The sequence below is a fragment of the Microcebus murinus genome, chromosome 6 (genome assembly GCF_040939455.1).
Source record: "Microcebus murinus isolate Inina chromosome 6, M.murinus_Inina_mat1.0, whole genome shotgun sequence".
NCBI lineage: Eukaryota > Metazoa > Chordata > Mammalia > Primates > Cheirogaleidae > Microcebus > Microcebus murinus.
The window spans coordinates 112,919,937-112,932,009 of NC_134109.1; the positions used below are offsets into that span (position 1 = coordinate 112,919,937).

At 62.6% G+C, this 12,073-nt stretch overlaps 3 pseudogenes; all 3 read left to right on the forward strand.

Annotated features, from left to right (window-relative positions):
- The first annotated feature begins 2,124 nt into the window (after positions 1-2,124).
- LOC142871834 (uncharacterized) lies at positions 2,125-2,243 on the forward strand (annotated as a pseudogene).
- Positions 2,244-6,075: 3,832 nt separating this feature from the next.
- On the forward strand, positions 6,076-6,194 carry LOC142871835 (uncharacterized; annotated as a pseudogene).
- A 3,833-nt stretch (positions 6,195-10,027) lies between these two features.
- Positions 10,028-10,146, forward strand: LOC142871836 (uncharacterized; annotated as a pseudogene).
- Positions 10,147-12,073: the final 1,927 nt, after the last annotated feature.

Genomic DNA, 12,073 nt, shown 5'->3' on the forward strand with positions numbered 1-12,073 from the left:
AAGGGGATAGCCGCGGAGGTGGGGACCGCCTCCTCATGGGGACGTACACCCAGCTCTCCATGTCGGATTCCGGGGCTCTCTGTCCTGCCAGAAGGCCCAGCTGGCCTGTGGGTCCTTAGAGTGGCAAAAACATCCGAAAACTGAGATTGAGTTTTCGGGTCCGGTGGGTGTCTGCACATTTGTGCTGGGCACCCCAGGGAGGCCCGGGGGTGAGGGTCCGGTGGGTGTCTGCACTTTTGTGCTGGGCACCCCAGGGAGGCCCGGGGGCTGGCTGGACAACGCGGTCTGCTGGGCTGGGGGGGGGGTTTGGAGGAGGAACTGATGCCCTTTGCACTTTGGGTAGCAAGTGTCTGAGGTGTCTCTGGGCCCTGTGCCATGTGGGGGCGGGGGCGGGGTGAGGAGGAGGAGGAGGAGGAGGAGGAGCAGGAGGAGGAGGAGGAGGAGGAGGAGGTGGGAAGGGCCCTGGCCTGCAGTCGTGTTCCCCGGGGTGGCACAGCATGTGGCTTCTTCCACAGGCTGCTTGGCCTGGGCTCCCTGCACCTGGGACTTTGGAGGACTGGCCCTGTGCTTGCCAACACTTCCTGCAGGGACCCAGAGCTGGGAGGTTGCATCTCTCAGCCCTGGGTCGGGCAGAGCCCCAGCGGGCCATGCCCACAACCTCTCTCAGCACGGGTCCCCCAGAAGGCTCCTTTGGGACCAGGATTCTCTTGCGGGTGACTCTTTAAGGTCTGGCCCCTGGATGGAGGGGCACCAGGAGTAGAGGAGCAGGAAGGGGAAGGGGGTGGCCATGCGAGGGGACACTTTGAGGCCAAGTCCCAGCTTCAGCCTGATCCTCCTGGGAACCCCGGGGTGGACATCACACCTCCTGGTTGCCCCGCTCTGAGACAAGGAGCCGGGCTTCGCATTCCCACAGCAGCCAGTCGTGGGCTGAGGACACCCGGGGCGTTGGGAACTCCCTGGCTTCTCCTTGGATTAACATCTGGAGCTGCTTGTGAATTGCGCCGCCACACACACCCGAGTGCAGGTGTCTTCCGCACAGACTGCGGGCCTCGCTCTTCTGAACGCCGCTAGCTCGCCACCCACCCACGGGAGAACCTGGTCAGGGTACTTTCTCTCGGGGGCAGACTCTCCTCCGGGCGGGCGACCGGTGTCTCTGTTTGCTCGTTTCTTTCTTCCATTTCGGGAAAGGCTTCCTTACTGGGTGTGGAAATCTCCTATGCCTTCCCTCGCCTATTCTGTCAGCTTTCAAATTCTCTTTCGGTTGCCACCCTCACAGATGGATTAGGAAACTCTTTGCGGTGCACTCATTAGTGAAATGACCTCAATGACGCTGGAATCCAATATCTAATCGCCGATTTCTAGCGAGTCCACACGCCAGGGTGGTTGGGGTCCAATGCAGCCCCGGCCAGGCCCAGGCCCCTTGGACTGGGCCACAGGAGGACACAGAGGAGGGTCCCGGCCCCCACGAAGCGGTGCCGGCAGTTCTCCAAGGGCTTGGGTGTTTTCCAGAGGGAGGAGATGGAGGGGACTGATTTCTTCAGCGCCCCACAAACCACGCCACCCCACCCCACCCATGGGACACATCCGGAGAGAGAGAGACGCCCCATACACTCGCTCCCCTCCCCCATGCGCTGTGCCCCAGCCCTGGCCCGGGGGAATAGGCGGCCGCCGGGCCACAGGGTGGGGGGCGCAGCTGAAAGGGGTTGTGGGGGAGGGCGGCCCCTGGCTGGGGTCAAAGGGCGAGCGCCCCGCCCGCCCGTGCGCAGTCAGCGGCCGCGGCGCGCTGGGGGTGGGGGGCGGGGAGGTGAAGGAGGCCAGGCGAGGAGAGGAGGGGGGCTGGAAGGTCTCCACCTTGGCGGGTCCAGCCGTGGAGGCGCATCTTGTGTGAGTGTGAGTGAGTGAGTGAGTGAGTGTGAGTGTGTGTGTATAGAGAGACAGCCCCCAACCCCGGCCCGCCGCTCCCTGCCCGGCCCGCCTGTCACCCCCGTCCCTCGGAGCCCGCCGGACCCGGCCGGCGAACTCAACAGGCCCGGCCCGGCCCGGCGCGGGGCCTGGGGCGGGAGGAGGCGGCGGGGAAGCGCAGAGAGGCTCGGCTTCTTGAGCGGGGCAGGGGCGCCCTCCGCCGTCCACGGCCACACCACCCCGAACGCGCCCGATCCCGTCTGGTCTCGGAAGCTAAGCAGGGTCGGGCCTGGTTAGAACTTGGATGGGAGACCGCCCGGGAATACCGGGTGCCCTAGGCTTCTTCTTCTTTTTTTTTTTTTTTTTTGCCGCGGGTTCTGTCGCGTTTCTGGGAGTGCGGGGGCGGCCCGGGGTGGGGGTGACCCCCACCCTCAGCGCCCGCCGCGGTGCCTGGCGCCCCAGCCCGCACCGTGGGGCCTCCTCTTGTCCCGAGCCGCGACACCGCCGCCACGCGACAGCATGCGTGGCTTCTGGACTGTCAGGTCTCAGACCAAAGGTCTGCTCTGTGGGAACCGACACGCTGGAGGAAACCTTGAGAGTCTGAGAGGGGAGGGAGTTCCAGAAGAAGGCCAGGATGTCATTTTGAGGGAGTATGTGACCAGAACTCGTCCCGTTGCTTTTGGGGTTCTATGGGCTACACGTAGGAATCTTTGGTGGTGGCACCTGATGTTGGGGGATCCGGAGTCACACCCAGACCTGCTCCACAGGCCTCCTTTTACTTTTCTCTTCGGATTCATTTTTTTTTTTTTTTTTTGAGACAGAGTCTCGGTTTGTTGCCCAGGCTAGAGTGAGTGCCGTGGCGTCAGCCTAGCTCACAGCAACTTCAAACTCCTGGGCTCGAGTGATCCTTCTGCCTCAGCCTCCCGGGTAGCTGGGACTGCAGGCATGCGCCACCATGCCCCGCTAATTTTTTATATATATATCAGTTGGCCAATTAATTTCTTTCTATTTATAGTAGAGACGGGGTCTCGCTCTTGCTCAGGCTGGTTTTGAACTCCTGACCTTGAGCAATCCGCCCGCCTCGGCCTCCCAAGAGCTAGGATTACAGGCGTGAGCCACAGCGCCCGGCCGGATTCATTATTTTTAAAAAGTGTCTCTTATCTCTATTATTGCATTTTCCTTTCTCTCTCTTTTCAAGCAGATGATGGGAGTCCAAGTATTAAGGTGACATGTGTTGCCCGTGCCCCCCTCCCCCCCCCGTGTTCTTATTCATTTACCTCTCATGTTGTTCCAGCATATTGTGGGGGCACCAATGTTAAGGTCGGGTGCGTTGCCCTCTCCCAGCCTCCTCCCTCGGGTCAGAGCTTCAAGTGCGCCCATCCCCCAGTCGGTGCGCACCCACCCCATTCCTAATGGATGTGTATGCCCATCCCCTCCCCCCACCCGCCCGACACCCACCCGAAGAAGGTGATTCCTCTGTGTCCACTTAGGTGTCCATCGGTTCGTACCCATTTGCTGATGAGCGCGAGCACGTGGTGCTCGTGTGTCCATTCTTGGGATACTTGGCTTACTGGAACGGGTTCCAGCTCTGGCCAGGAGAACCACGAGAGATGCCCCCTCACCGCTGCTCCTCATAGCCGAATAGCACTCCGTGGTGTCCACGCGCCACATTTTATTTACCCACTCGTGGGTCGATGGGCACTCGGGTCCCTTCCAGGTCTTTGCGATTGTGACTTGTGCCCTGACTCTAACCCTAACCCTTACCCAGCCCGTCTCCTCCACGGCCCCTGCCTGACTGACTCCTTCCCGCCCGGCCTGTCACCTGTCACCGTCCTCTGCCCCTGCCTGACACGCTCCTCCCCGCCCGGGCCGTCACCGTCCTCGGCCCCTGCCTGACGGGGCTCCTCCGTCGCCTGGGCCTTCCAAGGGCTTGGTGTGGACGCTGGTTCCAGGACGCCCTCCCAGGAACCCGGTAGCAGGGCGGCCGCAGCGTCTCGCGCAACCCAACCGTCCGCCGGCTGGCCGCCGTGGCTAAGTGGCCTGCGGGGGACGTGCTCCCGCTGTGCCGTGGGGGCCCAGCCTGGTGTCTTCTCTGAGGCCCCGCGGCTGCCGCTCCCCGCAAGGGGATAGCCGCGGAGGTGGGGACCGCCTCCTCATGGGGACGTACACCCAGCTCTCCATGTCGGATTCCGGGGCTCTCTGTCCTGCCAGAAGGCCCAGCTGGCCTGTGGGTCCTTAGAGTGGCAAAAACATCCGAAAACTGAGATTGAGTTTTCGGGTCCGGTGGGTGTCTGCACTTTTGTGCTGGGCACCCCAGGGAGGCCCGGGGGCTGGCTGGACAACGCGGTCTGCTGGGCTGGGGGGGGGTTTGGAGGAGCAACTGATGCCCTTTGCACTTTGGGTAGCAAGTGTCTGAGGTGTCTCTGGGCCCTGTGCCATGTGGGGGCGGGGGCGGGGTGGGAGGAGGAGGAGGAGCAGGAGGAGGAGGAGGAGGAGGAGGTGGGAAGGGCCCTGGCCTGCAGTCGTGTTCCCCGGGGTGGCACAGCATGTGGCTTCTTCCACAGGCTGCTTGGCCTGGGCTCCCTGCACCTGGGACTTTGGAGGACTGGCCCTGTGCTTGCCAACACTTCCTGCAGGGACCCAGAGCTGGGAGGTTGCATCTCTCAGCCCTGGGTCGGGCAGAGCCCCAGCGGGCCATGCCCACAACCTCTCTCAGCACGGGTCCCCCAGAAGGCTCCTTTGGGACCAGGATTCTCTTGCGGGTGACTCTTTAAGGTCTGGCCCCTGGATGGAGGGGCACCAGGAGTAGAGGAGCAGGAAGGGGAAGGGGGTGGCCATGCGAGGGGACACTTTGAGGCCAAGTCCCAGCTTCAGCCTGATCCTCCTGGGAACCCCGGGGTGGACATCACACCTCCTGGTTGCCCCGCTCTGAGACAAGGAGCCGGGCTTCGCATTCCCACAGCAGCCAGTCGTGGGCTGAGGACACCCGGGGCGTTGGGAACTCCCTGGCTTCTCCTTGAATTAACATCTGGAGCTGCTTGTGAATTGCGCCGCCACACACACCCGAGTGCAGGTGTCTTCCGCACAGACTGCGGGCCTCGCTCTTCTGAACGCCGCTAGCTCGCCACCCACCCACGGGAGAACCTGGTCAGGGTACTTTCTCTCGGGGGCAGACTCTCCTACGGGCGGGCGACCGGTGTCTCTGTTTGCTCGTTTCTTTCTTCCATTTCGGGAAAGGCTTCCTTACTGGGTGTGGAAATCTCCTATGCCTTTCCTCGCCTATTCTGTCAGCTTTCAAATTCTCTTTCGGTTGCCACCCTCACAGATGGATTAGGAAACACTTTGCGGTGCACTCATTAGTGAAATGACCTCAATGACGCTGGAATCCAATATCTAATCGCCGATTTCTAGCGAGTCCACACGCCAGGGTGGTTGGGGTCCAATGCAGCCCCGGCCAGGCCCAGGCCCCTTGGACTGGGCCACAGGAGGACACAGAGGAGGGTCCCGGCCCCCACGAAGCGGTGCCGGCAGTTCTCCACGGGCTTGGGTGTTTTCCAGAGGGAGGAGATGGAGGGGACTGATTTCTTCAGCGCCCCACAAACCACGCCACCCCACCCCACCCATGGGACACATCCGGAGAGAGAGAGACGCCCCATACACTCGCTCCCCTCCCCCATGCGCTGTGCCCCAGCCCTGGCCCGGGGGAATAGGCGGCCGCCGGGCCACAGGGTGGGGGGCGCAGCTGAAAGGGGTTGTGGGGGAGGGCGGCCCCTGGCTGGGGTCAAAGGGCGAGCGCCCCGCCCGCCCGTGCGCAGTCAGCGGCCGCGGCGCGCTGGGGGTGGGGGGCGGGGAGGTGAAGGAGGCCAGGCGAGGAGAGGAGGGGGGCTGGAAGGTCTCCACCTTGGCGGGTCCAGCCGTGGAGGCGCATCTTGTGTGAGTGTGAGTGAGTGAGTGAGTGAGTGTGAGTGTGTGTGTATAGAGAGACAGCCCCCAACCCCGGCCCGCCGCTCCCTGCCCGCCCCGCCTGTCACCCCCGTCCCTCGGAGCCCGCCGGACCCGGCCGGCGAACTCAACAGGCCCGGCCCGGCCCGGCGCGGGGCCTGGGGCGGGAGGAGGCGGCGGGGAAGCGCAGAGAGGCTCGGCTTCTTGAGCGGGGCAGGGGCGCCCTCCGCCGTCCACGGCCACACCACCCCGAACGCGCCCGATCCCGTCTGGTCTCGGAAGCTAAGCAGGGTCGGGCCTGGTTAGAACTTGGATGGGAGACCGCCCGGGAATACCGGGTGCCCTAGGCTTCTTCTTCTTTTTTTTTTTTTTTTTGCCGCGGGTTCTGTCGCGTTTCTGGGAGTGCGGGGGCGGCCCGGGGTGGGGGTGACCCCCACCCTCAGCGCCCGCCAAGGTGCCTGGCGCCCCAGCCCGCACCGTGGGGCCTCCTCATGTCCCGAGCCGCGACACCGCCGCCACGCGACAGCATTGGTGGCTTCTGGACTGTCAGGTCTCAGACCAAAGGTCTGCTCTGTGGGAACCGACACGCTGGAGGAAACCTTGAGAGTCTGAGAGGGGAGGGAGTTCCAGAAGAAGGCCAGGATGTCATTTTGAGGGAGTATGTGACCAGAACTCGTCCCGTTGCTTTTGGGGTTCTATGGGCTACACGTAGGAATCTTTGGTGGTGGCACCTGATGTTGGGGGATCCGGAGTCACACCCAGACCTGCTCCACAGGCCTCCTTTTACTTTTCTCTTCGGATTCATTTTTTTTTTTTTTTTTTTTGAGACAGAGTCTCGGTTTGTTGCCCAGGCTAGAGTGAGTGCCGTGGCGTCAGCCTAGCTCACAGCAACTTCAAACTCCTGGGCTCGAGTGATCCTTCTGCCTCAGCCTCCCGGGTAGCTGGGACTGCAGGCATGCGCCACCATGCCCCGCTAATTTTTTATATATATATCAGTTGGCCAATTAATTTCTTTCTATTTATAGTAGAGACGGGGTCTCGCTCTTGCTCAGGCTGGTTTTGAACTCCTGACCTTGAGCAATCCGCCCGCCTCGGCCTCCCAAGAGCTAGGATTACAGGCGTGAGCCACAGCGCCCAGCCGGATTCATTATTTTTAAAAAGTGTCTCTTATCTCTATTATTGCATTTTCCTTTCTCTCTCTTTTCAAGCAGATGATGGGAGTCCAAGTATTAAGGTGACATGTGTTGCCCGTGCCCCCCTCCCCCCCCCGTGTTCTTATTCATTTACCTCTCATGTTGTTCCAGCATATTGTGGGGGCACCAATGTTAAGGTCGGGTGCGTTGCCCTCTCCCAGCCTCCCCCCTCGGGTCAGAGCTTCAAGTGCGCCCATCCCCCAGTCGGTGCGCACCCACCCCATTCCTAATGGATGTGTATGCCCATCCCCTCCCCCCACCCGCCCGACACCCACCCGAAGAAGGTGATTCCTCTGTGTCCACTTAGGTGTCCATCGGTTCGTACCCATTTGCTGATGAGCGCGAGCACGTGGTGCTCGTGTGTCCATTCTTGGGATACTTGGCTTACTGGAACGGGTTCCAGCTCTGGCCAGGAGAACCACGAGAGGTGCCCCCTCACCGCTGCTCCTCATAGCCGAATAGCACTCCGTGGTGTCCACGCGCCACATTTTATTTACCCACTCGTGGGTCGATGGGCACTCGGGTCCCTTCCAGGTCTTTGCGATTGTGACTTGTGCCCTGACTCTAACCCTAACCCTTACCCAGCCCGTCTCCTCCACGGCCCCTGCCTGACTGACTCCTTCCCGCCCGGCCTGTCACCTGTCACCGTCCTCTGCCCCTGCCTGACACGCTCCTCCCCGCCCGGGCCGTCACCGTCCTCGGCCCCTGCCTGACGGGGCTCCTCCGTCGCCTGGGCCTTCCAAGGGCTTGGTGTGGACGCTGGTTCCAGGACGCCCTCCCAGGAACCCGGTAGCAGGGCGGCCGCAGCGTCTCGCGCAACCCAACCGTCCGCCGGCTGGCCGCCGTGGCTAAGTGGCCTGCGGGGGACGTGCTCCCGCTGTGCCGTGGGGGCCCAGCCTGGTGTCTTCTCTGAGGCCCCGCGGCTGCCGCTCCCCGCAAGGGGATAGCCGCGGAGGTGGGGACCGCCTCCTCATGGGGACGTACACCCAGCTCTCCATGTCGGATTCCGGGGCTCTCTGTCCTGCCAGAAGGCCCAGCTGGCCTGTGGGTCCTTAGAGTGGCAAAAACATCCGAAAACTGAGATTGAGTTTTCGGGTCCGGTGGGTGTCTGCACTTTTGTGCTGGGCACCCCAGGGAGGCCCGGGGGCTGGCTGGACAACGCGGTCTGCTGGGCTGGGGGGGGGTTTGGAGGAGCAACTGATGCCCTTTGCACTTTGGGTAGCAAGTGTCTGAGGTGTCTCTGGGCCCTGTGCCATGTGGGGGCGGGGGCGGGGTGGGAGGAGGAGGAGGAGCAGGAGGAGGAGGAGGAGGAGGAGGTGGGAAGGGCCCTGGCCTGCAGTCGTGTTCCCCGGGGTGGCACAGCATGTGGCTTCTTCCACAGGCTGCTTGGCCTGGGCTCCCTGCACCTGGGACTTTGGAGGACTGGCCCTGTGCTTGCCAACACTTCCTGCAGGGACCCAGAGCTGGGAGGTTGCATCTCTCAGCCCTGGGTCGGGCAGAGCCCCAGCGGGCCATGCCCACAACCTCTCTCAGCACGGGTCCCCCAGAAGGCTCCTTTGGGACCAGGATTCTCTTGCGGGTGACTCTTTAAGGTCTGGCCCCTGGATGGAGGGGCACCAGGAGTAGAGGAGCAGGAAGGGGAAGGGGGTGGCCATGCGAGGGGACACTTTGAGGCCAAGTCCCAGCTTCAGCCTGATCCTCCTGGGAACCCCGGGGTGGACATCACACCTCCTGGTTGCCCCGCTCTGAGACAAGGAGCCGGGCTTCGCATTCCCACAGCAGCCAGTCGTGGGCTGAGGACACCCGGGGCGTTGGGAACTCCCTGGCTTCTCCTTGGATTAACATCTGGAGCTGCTTGTGAATTGCGCCGCCACACACACCCGAGTGCAGGTGTCTTCCGCACAGACTGCGGGCCTCGCTCTTCTGAACGCCGCTAGCTCGCCACCCACCCACGGGAGAACCTGGTCAGGGTACTTTCTCTCGGGGGCAGACTCTCCTCCGGGCGGGCGACCGGTGTCTCTGTTTGCTCGTTTCTTTCTTCCATTTCGGGAAAGGCTTCCTTACTGGGTGTGGAAATCTCCTATGCCTTTCCTCGCCTATTCTGTCAGCTTTCAAATTCTCTTTCGGTTGCCACCCTCACAGATGGATTAGGAAACTCTTTGCGGTGCACTCATTAGTGAAATGACCTCAATGACGCTGGAATCCAATATCTAATCGCCGATTTCTAGCGAGTCCACACGCCAGGGTGGTTGGGGTCCAATGCAGCCCCGGCCAGGCCCAGGCCCCTTGGACTGGGCCACAGGAGGACACAGAGGAGGGTCCCGGCCCCCACGAAGCGGTGCCGGCGGTTCTCCACGGGCTTGGGTGTTTTCCAGAGGGAGGAGATGGAGGGGACTGATTTCTTCAGCGCCCCACAAACCACGCCACCCCACCCCACCCATGGGACACATCCGGAGAGAGAGAGACGCCCCATACACTCGCTCCCCTCCCCCATGCGCTGTGCCCCAGCCCTGGCCCGGGGGAATAGGCGGCCGCCGGGCCACAGGGTGGGGGGCGCAGCTGAAAGGGGTTGTGGGGGAGGGCGGCCCCTGGCTGGGGTCAAAGGGCGAGCGCCCCGCCCGCCCGTGCGCAGTCAGCGGCCGCGGCGCGCTGGGGGTGGGGGGCGGGGAGGTGAAGGAGGCCAGGCGAGGAGAGGAGGGGGGCTGGAAGGTCTCCACCTTGGCGGGTCCAGCCGTGGAGGCGCATCTTGTGTGAGTGTGAGTGAGTGAGTGAGTGAGTGTGAGTGTGTGTGTATAGAGAGACAGCCCCCAACCCCGGCCCGCCGCTCCCTGCCCGGCCCGCCTGTCACCCCCGTCCCTCGGAGCCCGCCGGACCCGGCCGGCGAACTCAACAGGCCCGGCCCGGCCCGGCGCGGGGCCTGGGGCGGGAGGAGGCGGCGGGGAAGCGCAGAGAGGCTCGGCTTCTTGAGCGGGGCAGGGGCGCCCTCCGCCGTCCACGGCCACACCACCCCGAACGCGCCCGATCCCGTCTGGTCTCGGAAGCTAAGCAGGGTCGGGCCTGGTTAGAACTTGGATGGGAGACCGCCCGGGAATACCGGGTGCCCTAGGCTTCTTCTTCTTTTTTTTTTTTTTTTTTGCCGCGGGTTCTGTCGCGTTTCTGGGAGTGCGGGGGCGGCCCGGGGTGGGGGTGACCCCCACCCTCAGCGCCCGCCGCGGTGCCTGGCGCCCCAGCCCGCACCGTGGGGCCTCCTCTTGTCCCGAGCCGCGACACCGCCGCCACGCGACAGCATGCGTGGCTTCTGGACTGTCAGGTCTCAGACCAAAGGTCTGCTCTGTGGGAACCGACACGCTGGAGGAAACCTTGAGAGTCTGAGAGGGGAGGGAGTTCCAGAAGAAGGCCAGGATGTCATTTTGAGGGAGTATGTGACCAGAACTCGTCCCGTTGCTTTTGGGGTTCTATGGGCTACACGTAGGAATCTTTGGTGGTGGCACCTGATGTTGGGGGATCCGGAGTCACACCCAGACCTGCTCCACAGGCCTCCTTTTACTTTTCTCTTCGGATTCATTTTTTTTTTGTTTTTTTTTTGAGACAGAGTCTCGGTTTGTTGCCCAGGCTAGAGTGAGTGCCGTGGCGTCAGCCTAGCTCACAGCAACTTCAAACTCCTGGGCTCGAGTGATCCTTCTGCCTCAGCCTCCCGGGTAGCTGGGACTGCAGGCATGCGCCACCATGCCCCGCTAATTTTTTATATATATATCAGTTGGCCAATTAATTTCTTTCTATTTATAGTAGAGACGGGGTCTCGCTCTTGCTCAGGCTGGTTTTGAACTCCTGACCTTGAGCAATCCGCCCGCCTCGGCCTCCCAAGAGCTAGGATTACAGGCGTGAGCCACAGCGCCCAGCCGGATTCATTATTTTTAAAAAGTGTCTCTTATCTCTATTATTGCATTTTCCTTTCTCTCTCTTTTCAAGCAGATGATGGGAGTCCAAGTATTAAGGTGACATGTGTTGCCCGTGCCCCCCTCCCCCCCCCGTGTTCTTATTCATTTACCTCTCATGTTGTTCCAGCATATTGTGGGGGCACCAATGTTAAGGTCGGGTGCGTTGCCCTCTCCCAGCCTCCCCCCTCGGGTCAGAGCTTCAAGTGCGCCCATCCCCCAGTCGGTGCGCACCCACCCCATTCCTAATGGATGTGTATGCCCATCCCCTCCCCCCACCCGCCCGACACCCACCCGAAGAAGGTGATTCCTCTGTGTCCACTTAGGTGTCCATCGGTTCGTACCCATTTGCTGATGAGCGCGAGCACGTGGTGCTCGTGTGTCCATTCTTGGGATACTTGGCTTACTGGAACGGGTTCCAGCTCTGGCCAGGAGAACCACGAGAGGTGCCCCCTCACCGCTGCTCCTCATAGCCGAATAGCACTCCGTGGTGTCCACGCGCCACATTTTATTTACCCACTCGTGGGTCGATGGGCACTCGGGTGGCTTCCAGGTCTTTGCGATTGTGACTTGTGCCCTGACTCTAACCCTAACCCTTACCCAGCCCGTCTCCTCCACGGCCCCTGCCTGACTGACTCCTTCCCACCCGGCCTGTCACCTGTCACCGTCCTCTGCCCCTGCCTGACACGCTCCTCCCCGCCCGGGCCGTCACCGTCCTCGGCCCCTGCCTGACGGGGCTCCTCCGTCGCCTGGGCCTTCCAAGGGCTTGGTGTGGACGCTGGTTCCAGGACGCCCTCCCAGGAACCCGGTAGCAGGGCGGCCGCAGCGTCTCGCGCAACCCAACCGTCCGCCGGCTGGCCGCCGTGGCTAAGTGGCCTGCGGGGGACGTGCTCCCGCTGTGCCGTGGGGGCCCAGCCTGGTGTCTTCTCTGAGGCCCCGCGGCTGCCGCTCCCCGCAAGGGGATAGCCGCGGAGGTGGGGACCGCCTCCTCATGGGGACGTACACCCAGCTCTCCATGTCGGATTCCGGGGCTCTCTGTCCTGCCAGAAGGCCCAGCTGGCCTGTGGGTCCTTAGAGTGGCAAAAACATCCGAAAACTGAG